Source organism: Leopardus geoffroyi, chromosome A3 (genome assembly GCF_018350155.1).
Source record: "Leopardus geoffroyi isolate Oge1 chromosome A3, O.geoffroyi_Oge1_pat1.0, whole genome shotgun sequence".
Classification (NCBI taxonomy): Eukaryota; Metazoa; Chordata; class Mammalia; order Carnivora; family Felidae; genus Leopardus; species Leopardus geoffroyi.
Window position 1 is genome coordinate 55,630,803 of NC_059336.1, and position 20,342 is coordinate 55,651,144.

Sequence of the window (20,342 nt, forward strand, 5' to 3'; positions counted from 1 at the left end):
CTGTGAGTGCCAACTCTTGATCTGCAGGGTATCCACTCCCGTGAGAAGGGCAGCAACTCACAAGGAAGCTCCCGACTAATTCAGGCTTCGGTTATGAGGATACTTGAAGCGGGTGGGAAACCCTTTCCCCTTGGCCCTGGGGGTGGGGCTGGGAGGGACTAAGCCTTCTGTGTGACCCCGATTGCTGAAGGCAGGTGGGGAGGGCAGGGCCGCTGGGGTCGGCCCATTGGGCTGAGAGTCCTGCTCGGCTGCTTCCTAGCTACCTACGCCCGATGGATATCCCCAAACCTTGGCTTCCTCACTCACAAGACAGAGAAGCAAAGCCTCCTGCCTCCGAGACGTGATGAGGCTTCAGTGGGGAGTTGTATGGAGAGAGCTTTGCAGGACCCTGGCGGTAGGGAGTGCTCAATGGTGGTAGCACTGTGGGGCTGGGGGTGTGGGAGCCGGGCTTGGAGAGGAGTGGGGGTCCCTTTGGGTGACTTCGGGGAAGATGCTCTTAGCAGTGTGTTTCGTGAGGAACACTTTGGAGACATTTTGGTGCATGGGTTAGGAAAGGGAAGGGTGGAGGGTGTTGAGCTGTGCCCCAAAGATCAGTATGGAGGGTGGAGAGGCTTTGTGAGGGCCCCTCCTGGTGGGGTGGGGGGAGGAAAGGACCCGACTGGGGACATACTTGGAAAGTAAAATAGGAGGGACAGAGGAATGAGACAGAGAGGAAGAGATGGGAGGAGGCGGTCGGGGGTGGGAGGGATGAGAGAGACAGAGACAGAGACATATACAGAGAGATATACAGAGATATACAGAGAGATATAGAGAGATAGAGAAACAGGGGGAGACAGAGAAAGAAGGAGAGATATACAGAGATATCCAGAGAGATATCCAGAGAGATATCCAGAGAGATATCCAGAGATATACAGAGAGATATAGAGAGATAGAGAAACAGAGGGGGAGACAGAGAGAGACAGAAAGAAGGAGAGAGGAAAGGAGATGGGAAAATGGGGGGTGGTAAGGGAGGGGGGCCAAGAAAGAGACAGGTACAGGGACAGAGACAGAGTCCGAGAGATAGAGAAACACAGGGAGAGAGGTGGGGAGAGTGAGACAGAGAAAGAAATGGAGAGAGAGAGAGAGAGACAGCAAGGGGGACATGGGGGGATTTTGGTGATGGAGTTGGGGTTCACGACACCGACCGAGGTTAAGAATACAGCAGGGAGGGGGTGCCTGGCTGGCTCAGTCGGTAGAGCAGGCCACTCTTGATCTCTTGGGGTTATGAGTTTGAGTCCATGTTGGGTGTACAGATTCCTTAAAAAATAAAGAAAACTTAGGGGCGCCTGGGTGGCTCAGTCGGTTAAGTGTCTGACTTCGGCTCAGGTCGTGATCTCTGGGTTCATGAGTTCGAGCCCCGCTTTGGGTTCTCTGCTGTCAGCACAGAGCCCGCTGTGGCTCCTCTGCCCTTTCTCTGCCCCTCCCCACTCACGCTGTCTCTCTCTCTCTCATAAATAAATAAAAACATCTAAAAAATAATAAATACATAAAAATTAAAAAAAAAGAACAAGAGTACAGCAGGGAGGAACTGAGTGGAAAGGGTGTGGGGAGGAGAGCCACCCTTTCATCCAGAGCAGAAACTGCCCCCTGGCGGTGCCCGAGTGGGCGGAAGGCACTCGGCTTACCCCCAGTCCAGAAAGTCACTGCGGGGGGGGGGGGGGGGGAGCCCGTGTGCCTGTTCACGTATTTCCAGCTTGTTCCCGAGCTGTGTGCCCAGATCGGGGCGAGGCTCCGGAGGGTGAGAGCACGCTGCCATCCGTGGAGCCGAGGAGGAACGCTGTGTGGTTTGGGGCTGAACTGAGTCAGGGGACCAGAGCTGAGAAGCAGGTGCTTCTCCAGGCATTCAGACTGCAGGTCTGTTTGGGCACAGCCGCACCCTCAGGCTCCATGTACCCCCTTCCACCCCCCCCCCCGCCGCCCCCCCAACGCACCTGCTTCGGGGCTTGCAGGCGTCACCACGTTCACACGTTCACACATTCATCAGCACCCCAAGGAGCGCCTCCTCCTGGCGGGCGGGCTCAGTCCAGGACCCCACGGTGATCCAGGCAGAGACGGGGTCCCCGTCCTCTCTGCGCTTCCGGCCGGGAGAGGAGTTTGGTGCTCCAATCCTTCTCGCCACCCGTGGCCCGCCGGGTTGGATCTCTGGCTAGAGAAATTCCAGGCAGGTTGTGATTGGAAAACAAGGGGCTCATCCTCCCGCTTTGAAACCACAGCTGTTCTGCCTTCTGCTAGCGCTTCCCTTGGGCCTTGGCTTCAAAGGCCCCAAGGAGCTGTTTTTAGGGGAGCAGCTCCGGGTTCTCCCACAAAAAACATGTTCCTGGGGAAATGCGAAGAGGGTGGCCTCAAAGAAGAAATGAGGATATTGCCTTTTCTTCTGCAGACTGGTGCAGACTCTTTAGCAGTCTAAACCAACGATTTCCTTTTTTTTTTTTTTAAGTTTATTTATTTATTTAGAGTGAGTATGCACGTGTGTGTGGTGGGGGGGGGGTGGTGCAGGGAGGGGCAGAGAAGGAGAGAGAGAAAGAGAATCCCAAGCAGGTTCAGTGCTGTCAGCTCAGAGCCCTACACCGGGCTTTGACTCATGAACCTTGAGATTGTGACCTGAGCCGAAATCAAGGGTCAGATGCTCAACTGACTGAGCCACCCAGGCGCCCCTAAACCAACGATTTCCGTAACGACTGGTGTGGCCTTAGCCGATGTTCCCCAGTGCTTTTGCCAAAAACACTCACGGAGCACTTTGTGCGGGGGCAGGGCCCGGGCTGTCGGTCAAGTGCACCGCATCTCATCTAAGCCCCACCGCCAAGGCCTGTGAGGGCGGGAGGACAGGTGGACCCTTGAATAACACGGGTTTGACCTGGCACGTGGGTTTTTGTCAAATACATGGATTAAAAATCTTCTGGAGACCCGCAACAATTTGAAAAAACTCACAGACAAACCGTGTAGCCTAGAAATACCAAATAAAGAAAGCAGGAAAGTGAGAAAAAGGCGTTATTATTGTAAGAACGCAGCATGTAATACACAAAATCTGTGCCAGTCGACTCGTTATATGATCAGTAAGGCTTCCTGGCAACAGTAGGCTATTCGTAGTTAAGGTTTGGGGGAGTCAGAGTTTACACATGGATTTTCCACTGCTTGGGGGTTGGTGGCCCTCACCCCGGCACGGTTCAAGGCTCAGCTGCGTTTGAGAGTCTCTGTGGTCTAGGCAGGGCCCACTGGAGTTCAGAGAGGTTACATAACTGGTTCCCGGTCACACGGCTAGTCACGGCTGGAGATGACTTTTGAGCTGTGACCTTTGGAGTCTGAGAACAGAACTCATTGTATTGTAGCCTATCGCCTCTTCCATATTTCTTGATTTGCAATGATTTCGTTTTCCGCTCGCTCTCGTTGGGCGCTTCAGCAGACTTCGGGGTGGGAGGGGGGAAGTTCAAGGAAGAGGTCCTGGGGGGAGGGAGAGGCTAGTGCTAACTTCACGGGCTATTTGTTAATCAAATGAGCCCTCTTCTCGCCTTCAAGTGGCATTCTCCACGCGCCTTGCACCTGGATTATCGTTCCTCTAAAAAACAGGGATGAGTGGCACGCAGTCCTCAAGCTTCAGCAAGACAACCCTTGATCTAGTAATTTCGGGCACGAAAACTCGCGTTCGGGTTGTTGAGCCCTATTGAACGCACACGCGCTCATTCCGGGGTGAGCTGGCCCTCCAGCTGTGGCCGACCCTGGCAGCTGTAGACAGAGGCTCACCCCGGCGCTGTGACACCTGAGGCCGCGCGCGCCTGCAGCCAGTGCCCCAGGAAAGAGTCGCAGACACACACACACACAGACTTCTCTCCTTCCCACACGCATCCTCGCGGAAGGGTCCAGCGATTTCGTTCCCTTTTCGCTGTTTGAGAAGTAGTGGAGGGGGGGATCCCGGCTAGAAACAACGTTGTTGGTTTTCCTTCCCCGTGCTGGGAAGGCTTCTTGGGATGCTCTTAAATCCTCACCCAAAGGACAGGTCCGCTGTGTCTCCTCCACTTCCCTAGCAACCAGAAGTCCACCGTGGATCTCTGTCTTGTGTCCCTGCTCTGGGGGTGGACTTTACTGCTTATTTCTCGCACTTGTTTGTCCCTCACTGGTGACTGAGGGAGAGGTCATTCTCCTCTCAAGTCCTCCTGTCTCTGCTCCTTCTTTACCAGCTCCCAGTGCCCAAAAATGTTCAGATTCTGCATTTCGTGCTCCTTTGAACCAAGTTTCCCGTCCTCTGGCCTGCCATCCCCTCCCCCAGCGAAGCAGCCCACACGTCCTTCAGGAATGGGGCAATGGTAAAGGAGCGTGTGAAGCTTGGGCATATTTGTACACACTGAGAAGTGTTCGATAGGTGTGTATTTATATATGTAATTCACAAATATATGGAGACTGTCCATGGTCCCTCCCCGCCTCCGAATTGTACTTCATGCAAAAAGAACTTACTGGTGAAGAAAGTCACTTCAAGTGGCCATCGGTTCCTGCAGAAGTTGGTAGGTTGCCCGTGGATTCCAGAAACCGACACCTGCCCATGTCCACGGGTTAGGAGGTTTTGGGAGGGCTGCTCCCTCCACCCAAAGTTTGGAGGTGTGTCCCGTGCCTCTTGCCAATGGGAGAAGGTTCTTTGTCATCTCAGGGTCCTGACTTCGTGTGGTTGGAAGGCACCAATGGGCGGGGGGTGGGGGGCGGGGGTGGGGACCCTGGTGGTCACCAGGAGCAATCCGGACGGGCTTCTTCCTTCGTTCCATCCCCAAGAGGGCAGAAGCAGGTTTCTTCACCACCCCCCCCCCTTCATCAGTACCTCTTCTAGATACAATCTTCGCTCTAAGATTATATCCTGAAAAGTACTGTTGGAGAACAAACCCCTGCCACTTTCTACCATTTCTGACAACCTTAGGTTAATTATACGGGCCTGATATTGTCAAGTCAAATTCAGAGGCAAGTCAAAGATGACGAGAGACAGCCAGATACTGTTTTCACTGTGAGCGTGGCTTTCTTCTTGAAGAAATGCCACTGAGGCATTCAACCCGGGGGGTTGGGCAAGTGCAGCTCATTGATGTGGGTAGGGTGAACGACACTCCAGGGTCCTTGGCTTCCTGCATGACAGACCCTGAGTCTATGGCTGATTGGGGGTCACTGCTCAAATGGACGCCGTGGCCTTTCCTTAATAAGAGCATGGGCTGAGGCAATTGCCATGACTCATGGTCACTCACCATGGGCTTGTGTGGTGCTTTGGCCTCTGCATTGCTTATTTGTATGAGGTAGCACATTTCCTGTATGTGGGAAAAACTGTAATTTAGACTCAAAGACCTGGACGCTTTAATATTAGCACCTCTGCAGGTGATCATCCCCTCCGGGGCAGGGATCAGACCTTCAGTCTACACGTCCCATCGCGGCATCTTGTAAGGGCCAACACTCGTAGGAGACTCCACCCTTGGCCCCATTTTCATTCCTACTTTTGCCCTCACCTGAAGCCTAGGACGGATGTCTTAACAATCCTCATCGTCAGGGATCCTTTCTTCCTATTGAGCTTAAATGCTTCTCACTCAAGTCCAAGCCACGAGCTTCTTGCTACCTACTAGATGGGGGGTGAGGGACAGCAGGTTACAATCTTCTGTGTGTAAATCCACAGTTCTTGGAGAAATGAACACACACACACACACATATACCCCCAAAAGCTCAGATTTCTACCTTTAGGATTATTTTTTCCCCCCTCTGGAAAATATTTCCCAGATGAGATATAAATTAACTTTCAATTTCTCAAAAAATAGGATTGCCTAGCTGATGTCATTTCTTTACATATATTTTACAGGAAAAGAGTGGATCCTTAAGTTGTGGAGCTTTAGAAGTCTTGCCAATAAACTTTTTCTTTCTTGAATTTATTTATTTTGAGAGAGAGAGAGAAAGAGAGAGAGAGAGAGAGAGAGAGAGAGAGAGAGAATGCGTGTGCATGAGCAGGGGAGGGTCAGAGAGAGGCGAGAGAGAATCCCAAGCAGGCTCTGTGCTGTCAGCCCAGAGCTCGATGTGGGGATTGATCTCCAGAACCCTGAGATCATGACCTGAACCCAAATCAAGAGTTGGGTGCTTACCCGACTGAGCCACCCAGGCACCCCGCCAATAAACTTTTTGAAAATACGGACGAGAAGTCTTCTATGGGAAACCATGTCGTAAATAATAAACTCTTGAAAAGAAAGTGTCCATGAACTTAAGGGTGTGTGTAATATTATATCCCTGAATCTTAAGGCATCAGGAAGTAGGTTTTTAAATTTGGAAAAATGTATGCACCATAGCAGCTTGTGCTGTATCAGAGGATAAGCCTCAGTGCTTGGCTCTGCTCTATTTTTGTTTCCGTTATGGGTTGAGGAACCAGGACTGTGTAGGTAAAGAGTTGGCTTCCCCTTGGACCATGCCGGAAGCAATGGGTGCGGGATGGGCGGGGGTGAAGAGAGGTACCGGGAGGGCAGTGGGAGTCTCGGGAAGGAAACAAGACCTTGCCTTCCCTCCTTTCCACTCCTGACACTGTCCTTTACGATCACAGCCCCCCAGCAAAACGCAGAAGCGAGAGGAAACCCTGAAGACCCACGGTGGGTGCGGAATTCTTGTGGGGGAGGGGATCGCTCCTGCTTTTGCCGCAAAGGACAGGAGGTAAGAATGATAAAGAGAAGGAGAGCAGGAAGGTGAAGGGCAGTGGAGAGAAGGGGGAGAAGCAGAGGGGAAGGGAAGGTGCCCGGGGAAGTGCAGGGAGAGGCGGGCACACAGCTGTCAGTTTCTGGGAAGAGAAGCAGAAAGTAACAGTGACATCTCAAGGTGCAGCAGCCTCGGGGCTGCTAAGAACTTGCTCATTGGATTCAGCCCCTGAACCAGCTGTCGACTCGGGCCCCCACCCCCATGCTGACACCTCGCTCTCCTCCTGGCCACTGGGGGCGGTGTTGGGGTCACCCAGGGAAGCTCCATTCCCCTGTGTCCTTAACAGCTTCTGGAGCTGTTCTCTTTCCATTCCCACCGGGACCGGACTAGCTCAGGACCTCGCTGGCCTTGCCTCCATCTGGCTGCATTCCATGTCTGGCCCCTTTCCCTGAGACCCAACAGCCCCTCCGGGGCCCAGCAGTGCTCCAAACATTCACGCTTCTGGCCTGCGCCCCTCTCGTCAGCTGTCTCTCCCACCACCTGACCTTGAACCCGGTGTTCCTGCCACCCAGAAGTAGTGGCGGGCCCCCCAGGCCAACCAAGAAACGACCAGCACTATAGGAGCTCATGCGAGCACCAGGCAGGCACTAGCCTTTCTCCCTCTGAGGTGGGCACTGGGTTTGTATCCGTTTTCCAGGGAAGGAAACTGAAGCTTAGAGAGGTTCACAGAGTCAGGGTCCTCTTGCCTTTTTGGAACAATGTAGTAGATGAGAGAGAGAGAGAGAGAGAGAGAGAGAGAGAACTGGCACACATTTAGTACCTACTGTGTACCAGGGGCCATGCTAGGCGTGGATACGTGTTCCCGATCGAAGATGCTGTGACTCCAGCGCCCAGCTGTCGCATTTTTCTAGAACAGAGACTTTTGATCTGTGTTTAGTTAGAGGAGAGACAGCCTGTCTTCCGCAGACTTTGTTGGTTTGTTTTTCATCTGGCGTGATAAGGTAAAGGAGTTTCTCTGTCTGCCTCCTTCCTCATTGTCAATCTTTTTTGTTCCTTTGCTTGCAGCTGTTGTCTGTCTTTGAGTCACGCGAACCACTTGCAGGAAGAGCTCTAGAGAATTTGGGAAGTGGGGGGGGGGCGGGGTGGCTGGGAAGGAGAGACAAAAGGTGCGTTGTTTTCCGAGAAGCCGGAAGACGCAAGGAAAAGAAAGCTGTTCTCAAGTATGTCGCCTGCAGCCTTGTGAGGTAACATTTCTTTAGATGGCTCTCTTCCCCTCCCTCGTGCCCAGCTGGCTCTTCATCATTTTTTAAACATCTCTTTGGGGCGCGGGACATGAAAGTGAACGGCAGGTCAAAGTCAGGAGTTTGGGGTTCTGGGGTGGTTTGGTCTGATAGCCTCTCTTCCTCTGTGGCTGTGCCCTTAGTGGGGGCAGGTGAGGCTGGTTCACAATTCTGGTCACATCACCCTCTCCTGGATGACAGCATCGCACCTTCATCGGCCCATTTACATTTCAAACCACCTCCCGCCTGCTCTTGATTAATTATTTAGTGACGCTGGTCACTTGTGAGCATTTCTGAGCTCCCATTTCACGTACAAGGTCCATTCCTTTTTTATCCAAATCTTCTTTCCCTGAATCCTTGTGTAGTTTTCGAAATGAAATGCTACATATTCCTTTTGAGCCCCCGGCACCCATGTATTGGCGCCTCTTCTTTGTGGCGATATACCTGAATATTCGGCAAAGGGGGCGGATTCGCCTGTGGGGCTCCCCCTCTCTGCCTCCCCCTGACCTTGATCAATTCCCCTTTGTGGGAGCTCCAGGTTTTAATAAGTCAATACAGGGATTTGGAGTGCGCCGTCTCAAGGTCTCCACTATTTTTAAATGGTGATGGAGTCTATGAGAAGTAACCGAGGGACATGGGCTTTAGAACCCAAGAGAATTTGGGGTGTCTCCCCTGGCTCTGGCACTTACCTGCTTATTTGTATGGGACACCTGGTAGGTTAGGTCATCTGTCTGGCTCTCACTTTCTTTACCTCTACAATGGGTGTGGAGAGATACAGAAGTGGCAGGGGGGTTAAGAGGAATGCATGGAGGGACACTGAGAATGCACCTTGAGTGTGGACCGTGAGGGAGATGGTGCCCTAAGGGTTTAATCTTGACCTTCTCAAACAGTGCGAATAAAATGGTTGGCATGGAATCAACCTTCAAGAACAGTTAGGCAGTTTACTGTGGGGTTGCCTTTACCCCAGGCAAAATTCTTACCCATACCAACATCTGGTAGTGGGAGAACCGCACTGCAAAACCACCTGTTCTCGGAGTTGGAAACCTGGGGTCTGTTCTCCGGACTTTTGAATTCCAGTTCTAACACTTGTTAGTTGTGTGATGTTGGAAAAATGATTTAATCTTCCCCAACCTCACCTTCATCAACTGCAGAATGGTCCCAAATTCAACCTACCTTAGAGGGGACACTGTGAAGAAATGCAACGCTAAAGATGTAAACACTCAGCACACAGCAAGCATCCAACTGATGATTTTGCTTTCTTTCGTTTTTTTTTTTAAGTTTATTTACTTATTTGAGAGAGAGACAGACAGAGCATGTGTGCACAGGCAAGTTGGAGGTGGGGCAGAGAGAGAGAGGGAGACAGAGAATCCCAAGCAGGCTCTGTGCTGCCAGCATGGAACCCGACCCGGGGCTTGAACTCACGAACTGTGAGATCATGACCTGAGACGACATCAAGAGTCAGGTGCTTAACCGAGGGAGCCACCCCTGATTTTGCTTTCTTAACCCTGATAAATTAATGTCGGTTCATAAACGAGCTCTGATCATCTCTCAAGAAAAAGAAGGAAAGTTCCGATTTTTCTATTTTGTCACCAAAAGGATCACTAGACTTTACACAAAACAGAGCACATCCTTCACCACATAATAAAACCGAATCTACTTTTTTTTTTTTTTTTTTTTTTTGGCAAGAAAAAAAAAGCATAAATACAACTGACATCAAATCTCGGTGCATATTGTGTCTCGTCTCCCTGTTTTACAGTTTTCGGAAACCAAAAGTCCATCTGTCTCTGAGACCTTTCTAGTTTCCAGAAAAGAAAACACTGTCTAGATATAGTAGTGCTGTATCATTTGGCTGACTCGCAGCGCCCTTGCACGCTTCCCTTCTGCCGGCGAGCGCGGGACGCCAGGATGCGGATTTCTGGCTGCCGCTGCCCCTGCGGGTTAACCCCTATCACAGGTCACTCTGCTGTGTTAATTTCATCACAGCCTAACCCCCGGCGCTTCAGTGGGGAAATCACAACAGAGAACGCGCAGCTTGGTGCACATTGCTCATTTCCGCCGTGTGAAAAGAAGGGCCAAGATGCCCTGGACACCCACGCCCTTCCTGCCGCAGGGTTTATACAGCCCCCCGATCAATCTGAGAGCGACCTATCTAGTACGCCCGTTCGTTAGCCGCGCGCACACTGGACTGCTTGATGGAGAGGCTTGTGCTTGAGAACATTAAAATCTTGACTTCCCCTTTTGGCACCCCCTTGACTCATCAGTTCTAAACTCCACACTTCGTGTTTCAGTTCAAATGTCCCCTTCCTCCAAAAGAGACAGAGAGAGAGAGAGAGAGAGATAGAGAGCCGGGTCCTGTTAGCACTCGGACTGCAGTAAAGAACAGTAGCAACAACAACAGCAACAAAATTGCATCCATTTCCCATCTTCAATGAAAAAGTGACAAATCGTGGAAGACAGACCTCACTTGGTTCTCAAGTAATGTCCCGGCTCCCACAGGGGGTTGGTGCGTCAAGCCGCTGTCTCTGTCTTGCATAGGGTTGAGTGGCTGCCTGCTGGGGGGAGGCTCCAAGCTCCTGGGGGGGAGGTCAGCAGGGACCTAGGTGGGAGGAAGGCAGAGTGGAGGGTGCAGCCTGGGGAAGCCTTTCTCCAGCCCCTTCCCTCCCTGTATTCATGGCAGTACCCAAAGCCCACGCTCCTGGATGTTCCCCTCAACCCCCACCCTGGGCGGGTCTCAGAGGTAGCTGGAATCTTCCTGCTCCATGGCGGGTCTTGGGGTGCATAGGGGCGGTTGGCAACTCTCAGGGCCTTGTTTCCTCGATTCAAGATACCAAGAACGGGGTTGCCCATGCCTACGTAGCAAAATTTGTTACGAGGATTAAGTGGAATAATACCCAATGATGTTAATACAAGAGCAAAACAGCGCAAATACTCAGGGGGTTAAAAAAAAATCCCTGCCAACTGAATAACGGGTGGGTTGGGACCCCAGGACCAAACTCTGCATGCCTGGCAGTGGTAGTCAAGGAGGCAGGGTGGCGGCTTGACCTGGTCACGTGACTTCCCATCAGTCATGGAGCACAGTGGTGTGTGGGATGTCCGGGGTGTCTGGTGCACCTGGCTGGAGCCGCTTCCTGCCGCTTCCGTTCTCCCCTTCGGGCGTCAGTTTGCATCACCATTCACCGGGCCAGCAGCTGGTGTCTCCAGGACGTGGCGTCTGGGGCGGAGAAGTCGCCGGAATGTGCGGGCTGGGTGCTGCCTACCTACATTCTGCGACCACTCAATAGGAATATGGCTGTACGCTGGGGGAGTCCTAGAGGATGCCGAATTCATGATTGGGATGACACTTCTGTATGGAGGGAGGCCAGAAGCCCTTTTGGAACAATAATCGTTTTCGTATAGCCTCCCATGGCTCCCATGCTTCCTCGGGCCAGCTCTCGGCAAAATTGCAAAGCTTTGTCATGGTTCCCATCATTGTTGTTGTTGTTGTTGTTGTTGTTGTTGTTGTGTTAATGAGGTCTGTGAAAATTGTGACAACATCCAGGCACGATGGACAATGGTCAGACTGGCACTCCAGCTTCGCTTTGAAGAGCATTTAGATGGGTGTGAGATGATAACACTGGTAAAATAGGATTAAAGGCATCATCAGTGCTAACATCCCTGACCCTTGAAGAGCAATAGAATGAATGGCCAAGGTGGGTTACGTGGAAATGTCATCAGTGGCCGCACAGGTAGCGAAAGTCACCACCATTGAGGATGAAGTTGGACTGCGCACAAAATGGGATCCGGTGTGACTGTAGCTTCGGCAGGATAGAGTTTACTTTTCTTTTGCACGGAAGTCTGCACGCAGATGGTCAAGGGTCCTGCTAGCCTTGCCCTCCTCTGCTTTGTGTCTCTCCTCTGGAGTGACGATCGCTTCGCTTGTCTAACACGCTACCCTTCAGCGAGGCCTAGCTGCCACCTCTTCCTGCTTCTTTCTTGGGCTTGCATGGGCTTCCGTTCCCAAGGGCATCTTTTGGTCCAAGATAACTGCTCCAGAGCTGCTCCATCACGCCTGCTTTCCTGCCAGCAAGAAAGAGGCATGGGGAAGGTGTGGCAAGGGGCAGACGCCTGCTGTTACCTATGGAAGTTTCCCAGAAGCTCCGACGTAACACCTTCACCTACATCCCCCTGCCCAGCCAGTCTCATGGCCACACCTGTCTCTGTCCCATTGCAAAGACCAGGTGCTATGGAAGAAGTGGAGAACATAATGGGGGCTGGGGGGCACTCATGGTCTCTGCCAATCATGTAATTTCAGAGCTTCCGGAAGGTGACTTTTGCCTTCCCTTCCACTTAGCTGATGCCTCAAGTTTCTCAACAGCATTGAGTCTTTCATTAAAACAAAGTGGACTTTCTTATGCTGTGACCTCCAGGTCATTTGTAGGGTTCCCAGCGCTAGTTCCTTCCCCCCAACGCCCCGTCCCCCAGCAACCCCCCAGCCCAGCTGAGCTGGTGTCGTGATAATACCGTGTTTTTCTGCTGTGTCCGTATTCATAGAGGGCAGTAGCTATTATAGCAGCCAACGCTTACTGAGGCTTACACCACTCTGGCTCTTACACTCACGGTTAGAGAATCTTTTGCTCATTTAACTACCAGCTAGATAAAGGCTCTTAATGGAAGTGTGGACTTAGAGCCAGGATACCCACTACGGGCACAATTGTACCACTTAGCCCTGGTGCTAACTGTGATGCCACATGGCTTCTCCTTTATCCTGTCTGATTTCCAGGTAGACCCCGGCACTGTGTCGCTTCTAGCAGAAGAGGCACATTTTTCTGGGTCCTGGCTCTGAGTGTGCACGTGCGAGGAGTGGAGGTGAGGTGGGGGAAGCCACGCTAAATACCCAAATGAATGTAAGGCCGTTTGGAAAGTTCCCTAAGAGGTGAAAGCAGGTGTACTTTTGCTGTAGGTATTCAGGAGATGTAACGCTAAGGCCCTAGCAGGGACGCTATAAAACGAGTTAATTGCTTTACTCCCCTGCATTTCCTTCCCTATGGAGTAGCTGCAGTCCCTCACCAGCACACATTCCAGCACAGTTAAGGTCATGTCCCTGTGTGAGCCAGCTGTCAGCGGGGCTCCTGCCCTTGGGGATCTGGTCAGACTTGACTGGAATCCTTATTCCAAGGGTTTTTTTTCATCACAGGTCACTCTTACACGGACTGTTCTTGAGTTTGGTAGATTTTTCAGGGACTAGAACGATTTCTAGAAACAGATTATTCTCTCTCCCTTTTTTTTTTTTTTTAATTTGAATGTTAGTTGGTTAATATACAGTGCAGTATTGGTTTCCGCAGTAGAATTCAGTGATTCATCACTTACATACAACACCCAGTCCTCCTCTCTAGATTTCTAGACAGATGTTATTCTGGGTTGGGATCTTCTCTGGCATCTCCTCCTGCCTTCTCTCTCCCGCCTCCGGAACAACTTCAGTTTTATTTGTGGGGACACATGATTCCCTGGCCTTTGGGAGTTGATATCCAATCCCTGACTCAAGTATGTTCCTCACCAAAAGCTGATTCCTTATGCTACGAGAGATTCTGGAGAACTCAAGTCTCCTTCTCTTGTTACTCTTGGTGTTTTGGTGGCTAGATTGACACAGCAGGAATTAGTCCGGATCTTCAGGTAAGAAGTAGATGACCCAGTGCTCCTGGATGGTGGTGATGAAACAGCCTTGGCCCTTCGTGGCGGCTTGGAAGACAGGGCCTCAGATCATGGGGAGTTCACTGTCCCCAAAGCAGTGGGACTTGCTGTAGTCTTCAGAGGTGGCGGCCACTGACAATTTTGAGGATGATTGTCATGAAAACATCTGCTCCTTAGGGGATGGGTTTGGCCACTGGTGGAAGCGACCAGAGATGCCTGGTGCTTTCCACATCTAGTCTCCCTTCAACCCTGCGCACACAGGAAGGCTCGGCTGCCCTGAAAGTGGCTGGAGACCGTAGGACTACAGCTGCCCAACGGGCTCGTTCTGAGTGAAGCGACGTGTCAGTTTTGGTCTGAGCCAGTTAAGAGTTTTCCATACTCTCTCTTCCCTGGGAGCCATGTGTTGAAACGATAGCCTGGCCAGATGGGAGGAGCCTGGATCCCTGAGACAGTAGGTGGATGAGGGCCCTCCTGACCATCCTTGGACCTGGCATGCACCAGATATAAACTTCTTTCGGGTGATGAGTCTTGAGAGAAACACCAACAGAGAGAAAAGCTCCTGCTCTTTTGGCCTTTGTTACCATAGCATGGCATGCTACGTCCCCAGTACAGGTAATATGGACTTTCTATGGACTGCACTCCGCCCTACCACTGAGATATCCCTGGACGTCTAATAGATTCCCAAGTTTTGATGATCAGGGGATGTTTCAGGATTAGAAGAAAGGAAGGATTTTCTGCATTCCTTATTATTTCTGTTTTTTTTTTGTTTTTTTTTCCCCTCCCTTAAGTGGCCATCATCTCCAAGAGACCGGGTGAGAAGGTGGCAGGTGCTGAATGGAAACGCCAACAGACAGAATTGGAGAGGAGCCGTTGGTAGGACGCTTCCTAAAAACCCTGCTTGGCCTCATCGGTATGCTGTTCCGGAACAGTTCTGCCTGACGCGGTGCTCCCGCAGGTTAGTACAAAGGAGGACGTGATGCCGAATCCATCTGTTGCCATCCCCCCTTGCACAGCAGCTGAGAATCCAGGCTCTGTCTCCATTAGTAATCACCCGGCATCACGATTCAACCCCTATCGCACCAGATGAGAAAACCCCAGGAGGGCGCTCCGTGTCCGTTCCATTCAAGTCCGAAACCCGTTGTGCACATTGGCCTAGTGGCACCAGCGGCTCGAGGGGGAGACATCCCCGAAGATGATTAAGGTAGCAGAGAATTTGCCCAGTCAACTCCTGGAGTGCCGGATATGGTGCCCGATACGGCACAAAGCGAGTGTTCATTCACTCGGTGGTGACTCTCAGTGGAGGATGACTGTGTTAATTAGTAGCAGAGATGGTTGAAAAACGCATTCTGCTGTGCAGAAATAGCATGTGACTCCTTGTCCATATTATCTTCTCCAGCACAGAGAAAGGACTCGCACAGCTCAACCTACGTACGGTGTGCGTGACTCCCTGTGATAAGCCAAGTTTAACTCTCCGCCCTCTATTCTCTGATGCTATTCCTGGGGACAGGGACACTCCAGCCACACAGTCACAGCTGGCAATATCAGCAATCCTTCCGTCTAGTATGGAAACCAAACTGTTGGCGTAAGGGCTTGCGAGCAATTCTGCTCATGTGTACTAGCTGTGCAGCTTCTAGAAAACCCCTTTTGGTAGAAGGAGGTGCTGAACTAATGCAGGGCTGCAAGAGGATGTACTGTGCTATAAAGGAAACCTGCTTCTAACTCCCAGACAGAGCCAGAGGTGAGGTTCTGGCTCACTAAACACTTCCTTTCCAATCTGACTTTTGGGGTTTCACCTTAGAAGGTGGAAAAGGGTCTCTTGAGTCTAATAGCTCTCAGAGAGAGAAAGATTGGTCTTGACCCCCTCAATGAGGAGCTTTGGACACTGTCCTTGTGTTCGGTGACCTTGTCTCTGATGGTGAATTCTCAAGAGCTCCTACTCTCTAGGTGGGTGGGATGCCAACGTTCACTTGTCTTGTCGAGAAAGGAGGGGCTGAGCAGGTGAAACCTTTCTGAGTTTTTCTTTCCAGGATGCTCTCCAGGAACGTTCCGGTTAGCCTACCTCAGAAGAGTAACAGCCTGTGTGTGAACCCGTTACCCTCAAGACTTTGCTCTTCTTTCCACAATACCTTTTGGTGGCCAGTCGACTTCTTTGACTTCCTGTTAGCTTTTCAAATGGTTGATTTAGAAACTCAAGTTATTCTAGCCTTGGTTATGTGGTCTCAGGATTCTCACAACTAGTTTTCCTCGTTATGAATATTGAGAAGACTTTGTTGGCATGTTGTATGATGAGGAAGGAGCCCTGGGATGGGAGTCCAAAGGTGTTGTAAACTGGGGCGGGGTACTTCATGTCTCTGAACCTCAGTCTTGTCAACAAGAGGGTGGGTTAAAGTGCTTCTTATTACCAAATCCTAGAAGTCCTAAGAACTGTGCTCCAGAGGAGAAAACACACACTGGCAAATGTGGATTTATTCACTCTTCCGCCATGCGTTTGTAGACTGTTTTTTTTTTTTTTTTTTCAATGTTTATTTATTTTTGGGACAGAGAGAGACAGAGCATGAACGGGGTAGGGCAGAGAGAGAGGGAGACACAGAATCGGAAACAGGCTCCAGGCTCTGAGCCATCAGCCCAGAGCCTGACGCGGGGCTCGACCTCCCGGACCGCGAGATCGTGACCTGGCTGAAGTCGGACGCTTAACTGACTGCGCCACCCAGGCGCCCCCGTAGACTGGTTTGAGAGAGTTCTGAATTCACCTAGTAACAACATTAGCTTAATTTCATATGGAAGGACACAGGTTCCACAGCTTAACCATAAAACTTGTACCCTGGTTGACTTCCATCCTTTCCCTAACAAAGTAGATGAATTAATCCAGACAATTACTGTCAGGTGAAGGGGCAAGGTTGGAGATTCTCTGAGAAATCTGATGGTTGGACAGATGATAGGGTTAATCTGCAAGACCTCGTATGGAACACTTTCAATATTTCGGTTGCTATTAGAGTTAGATAGTGCTGGCTGGGTAGAAATCTATTAATGTTATAAAGTTTGGGTCAATTTACCAATGGAAAGGACAGCACCATTCTAGGTTTTTTTTCCCCCTTTCTTTCTAGAAACCATAGCATTTAGAGAAATTATATGATGATATTGGACAAATATAGCCAAACCCAATCAGCCCAAAAGTAGTGGAAAAGCAAACTATTAAAACCCTCTCCCAAACAGAAGCCTATTGGGAAGCAATGTGTAAATAGAGGAAAGCTTATGAAATGAAATAGACAGGATATAAAATTTCCATATCCTCAATCCCACAACAAGGACTTTTCCTACATATATTGCCATTACCCTGATAAGATTGGGAGTTGACCAGGGGCTCTATGAATTTAAAGCAAATGGTGACAGTTAGGTCCTCAGGGTATACCCTCATCTTCTTCATTCACTGCATAGCCATTATTTTGGAGTTTTCATTTATATTTTTATGTTTATGGTCCTTGGAGGAGGCTGAATACTACACTTTGACAGTGGAATCTGAAAGAGCTACAATTCTAGATTCTGTAAATACTTCTTGATCATAGAAACGCCTTAGTTTTCGGGGCGCCTGGGTGGCTCAGTCTGTTAAGTGCCTGACTTCAGCTCAGGTCATGATCTCACGGTTTGTGGGTTCAAGCCCCACATCAGGTTCTGTGATAACAGCTCAAAGCCTGGACCCTGCTTTGGATTCTGTGTCTCCCTCTTGCTCTGCTCCTCCTTCATTCATGCTCTGTCTCTCTCTCTCTCTCAAAAATAAATAAACATTAAAAAAAATTTAAAAAAAGAAATGCCTTAGTTTTAACTTTGAGAGCTGTCTCATTGGTCAAGCTCTTTGGATGGGATATACATTAGGTCAATCCCCCCAATTCACGTTCTTGAGGTATACTTTTCAGAGGTTCAAATTGTGGGTGGTTTAGTTCATATCCTTTTACCCCAAAATGAAAATTCTGGGATTCTCATTAGCCTTCTCCCAAAGCAAACCTTAAAACTTCCCCAACACGTGTAAAAACCAAACTTTATGAGGATCCGAGACCAGCCAGGAAATTTTAACAAAGACTAAATTTTAGAACAGCAGATCTTTAGTTGTGCAAAGGACATTGCTAAACTTCTGGGTTGGAAGGTATCCTGATCTACCTAATTCTATTTATGAAACTGCATATGTGCTTTGAAACTCCATTTAGATCCAACTCTCAGCTAGAGATGGAAACCATATGTGTGTCTAAGGCCCATATGTTAGGGCTTGGAGAGTCTTAGATTTTGTTTTGATTTCCAACTCCGCATCATTTTCAGATTTGGAGGCATCTGGGTATGTCCTTGACCCTCTGTGTCATGTGGCAATATTTTTGTTTTCCCTTCTTCTTCTCCTTCTTCTTCTCCTTCTTCTTCGATGATTCCCATTTCCATATGCTTGGATAGGTGTTGTGGCCTTTCATTCTCAAAAGATCATTCTAAGGAAAACACAGAATTGAAGCAAATACCTGGCGAAATCAAGTTCACAGTCTTGTATTGGGTGAAAAAGTATTTTGTTTATTGTCTACTGGAATTCATTAGGGCTTCTTTTTTCCTTGATTCCTTGTTTCTTTTGTTTAGCGTGGACTTCTATTTCTGCTGCACACGTACCCAAGGATTATGGGCATAGCCCAGCTTAAAGATGGCTGGCTGACCCCCCAAATCTTTTCCCCCATTCTTTCGAGGTAATAAGCTAGTTGTAGCTGGCCATGTGGCCTCTCAGCTAGGGACTATCTTTGAAGCCTCAGTTGTAGGTGCGTGTTGATGAAATGTGAGAAGTAAGGATAGGAGACATTTCAAGGCCTATATCCTAATACATAGCCTTCCCCTTGGTTGGTACTAAAATATAGAATATTCTAAAACCAGCTTTGAATGCAGATGATAGCAACATCCTGGGCAATGATGGAGAAGCAGAATGGAAAGAACCGAAGTCTTCTAATGTCTGCAAGGATAAGAGTCACCTGCTGACCCATCCTACTGCTGGATTAGGAGACAAAAAGTTTCTTTGTCCAGGGGCCTGGGTGGCTCAGTCGATTAAGCATCCGACTCTTGGTTTTGGCTCAGGTCATGATCTTGTAGATTCGTGAGTTCAAGCCCCACATCGGGCTCTGTGCTGGCAGCGTGGAGCCTGACTGGGATTTTCTCTCTCTCTCCCTCTCTCTCTCTCTGCCCTGTCCCCCTCCCTCTGTTACTTGCGCTGTCTCTGTCTCTTTCACAATAAATAAATTCTTTAAAAATAAAAAAAATTAAATCTTCTTTGTCCTTAAAATTAGGTTTTACCCTAAAATTATGTGTAGACCTTGGATTCATGCATCATAATTAAAGGAAAAGAATTCCTTTTCTACATAGAACCAAGAGAGATTCTTAGGCTGTGGGGACATGAATTCAACAGGAAATCGATTTTCTGGACAAAAAATGAATAGATCCATTTGGGAAAAAGTAGCCAGTCTGGTTATTTACCCTGACAGTATTTAGAGTTAGAAGAATTCTTTATTCAACATAGGAACTCATTTTTCTTCTTCACCTTTTTAATGTTTGTTTATTTTTGAGACAGAGACAGAGTGCAAGCAAGGAAGGGGCAGAGAGAGAGGGAGACCCAGAATCCGAAGCTCCAGGCTCTGAGCTGTCAGCACAGAGCCCGACGCGGGGCTTCACCCCACGAACTGTGAGATCATGACCTGAGCTAAAGTCAAACACTTAACCGACTGAGCCACCCAAGTGCCCCTACTCATGCAATTTTAAAAAATCGAGTTAATGACGGGGTGAATGTTGCTTCACAGCATCTTTTTAGTGACCGTGTGCAGACGTGAGAATGCAGTGCAAAGTGCCCAAGATTTTCCTTAGGGAAGAGAGTCGGGTAGCTTTCTCTCCGTAGTTCACCTCCCCAGGGGCAAGGCTTTGGTGGGCAGCTCCTGGGCTTCGCCAGGTGAAATCCGGCAGGACCTCCATCTATGAGTTTACCTGACTTAACCTCAACTCCCTAAACGACCCAGATTGTTCACTTTTCGGTTTGGTAGGTATCTCTTATGGTATCTGACCCATGGCAAGTGTTCAATAAACAGTGTTCTGAGGTCGAGGGCAACTCCTCACAGCCTCCCGCTGCTGCTGGCGGTTACCTGAATGGGGTGTGGAGACAAGGAATGAGATCCATGTTTCTATGAGAGTGAACACAGAGGGGCTAGACTTGCAGCTTTGCTTCCTTCTGATTTATTTAAGATTTCAAGATGCACCAAGCCTTTTTTAGAGATCTCAAAAAAAATTAAGATATTTTTTAATTGAAAAAATATTTCTAACGTTTATTATTGAGAGACAGAGAGACCCAGAGCGTGAGCAGGGGAGGGGTAGAGAGAGGGGGAGACACAGAATCCGAAGCAGGCTCCAGGTTCTGAGCCATGAGCCCAGAGCCCGACGCGGGGCTCGAAACCACAAACTGTGAGATCATGACCTGAGCCGGAGTCGGTTGCCTAACCAACTGAGCCACCCAGGCGCCCGCCCCCCCCCCCCCAAATTAAGATGTTTTTAAACATAAAAAAGCATTTATTGTAGTGTTTCAGGATTTGTATTTGACTCGCTGCATCGTAGTTGGTTGACAGAGTGTAATCTGAGGCAATGTTTGAATACACGTACACAGCATTCAGTGGGACTTTCAGTAGGGCTTGTGTGATGTTTACAATGGTATTGAGTATTAAAAAAAACCAAAGG

At 49.5% G+C, this 20,342-nt stretch overlaps 1 long non-coding RNA gene across 3 annotated transcripts in view; it reads left to right on the top strand.

Annotated features, from left to right (window-relative positions):
- Nucleotides 1-16,105, top strand: part of LOC123580617 — a 107,907-nt gene extending 91,802 nt beyond the window's left edge. Inside the window, exons 8-10 of one of the 3 annotated variants that reach the window (XR_006703397.1) lie at nt 6,578-6,684; nt 14,402-14,568; nt 15,641-16,105. This is a non-coding gene — a long non-coding RNA (uncharacterized LOC123580617). Of the gene's footprint in view, nt 1-6,577; nt 6,685-12,705; nt 12,792-14,401; nt 14,569-15,640 lie in introns of all 3 variants that reach the window. The other 2 variants (XR_006703394.1, XR_006703396.1) reach the window with 2 other exon arrangements.
- Nucleotides 16,106-20,342: the final 4,237 nt, after the last annotated feature.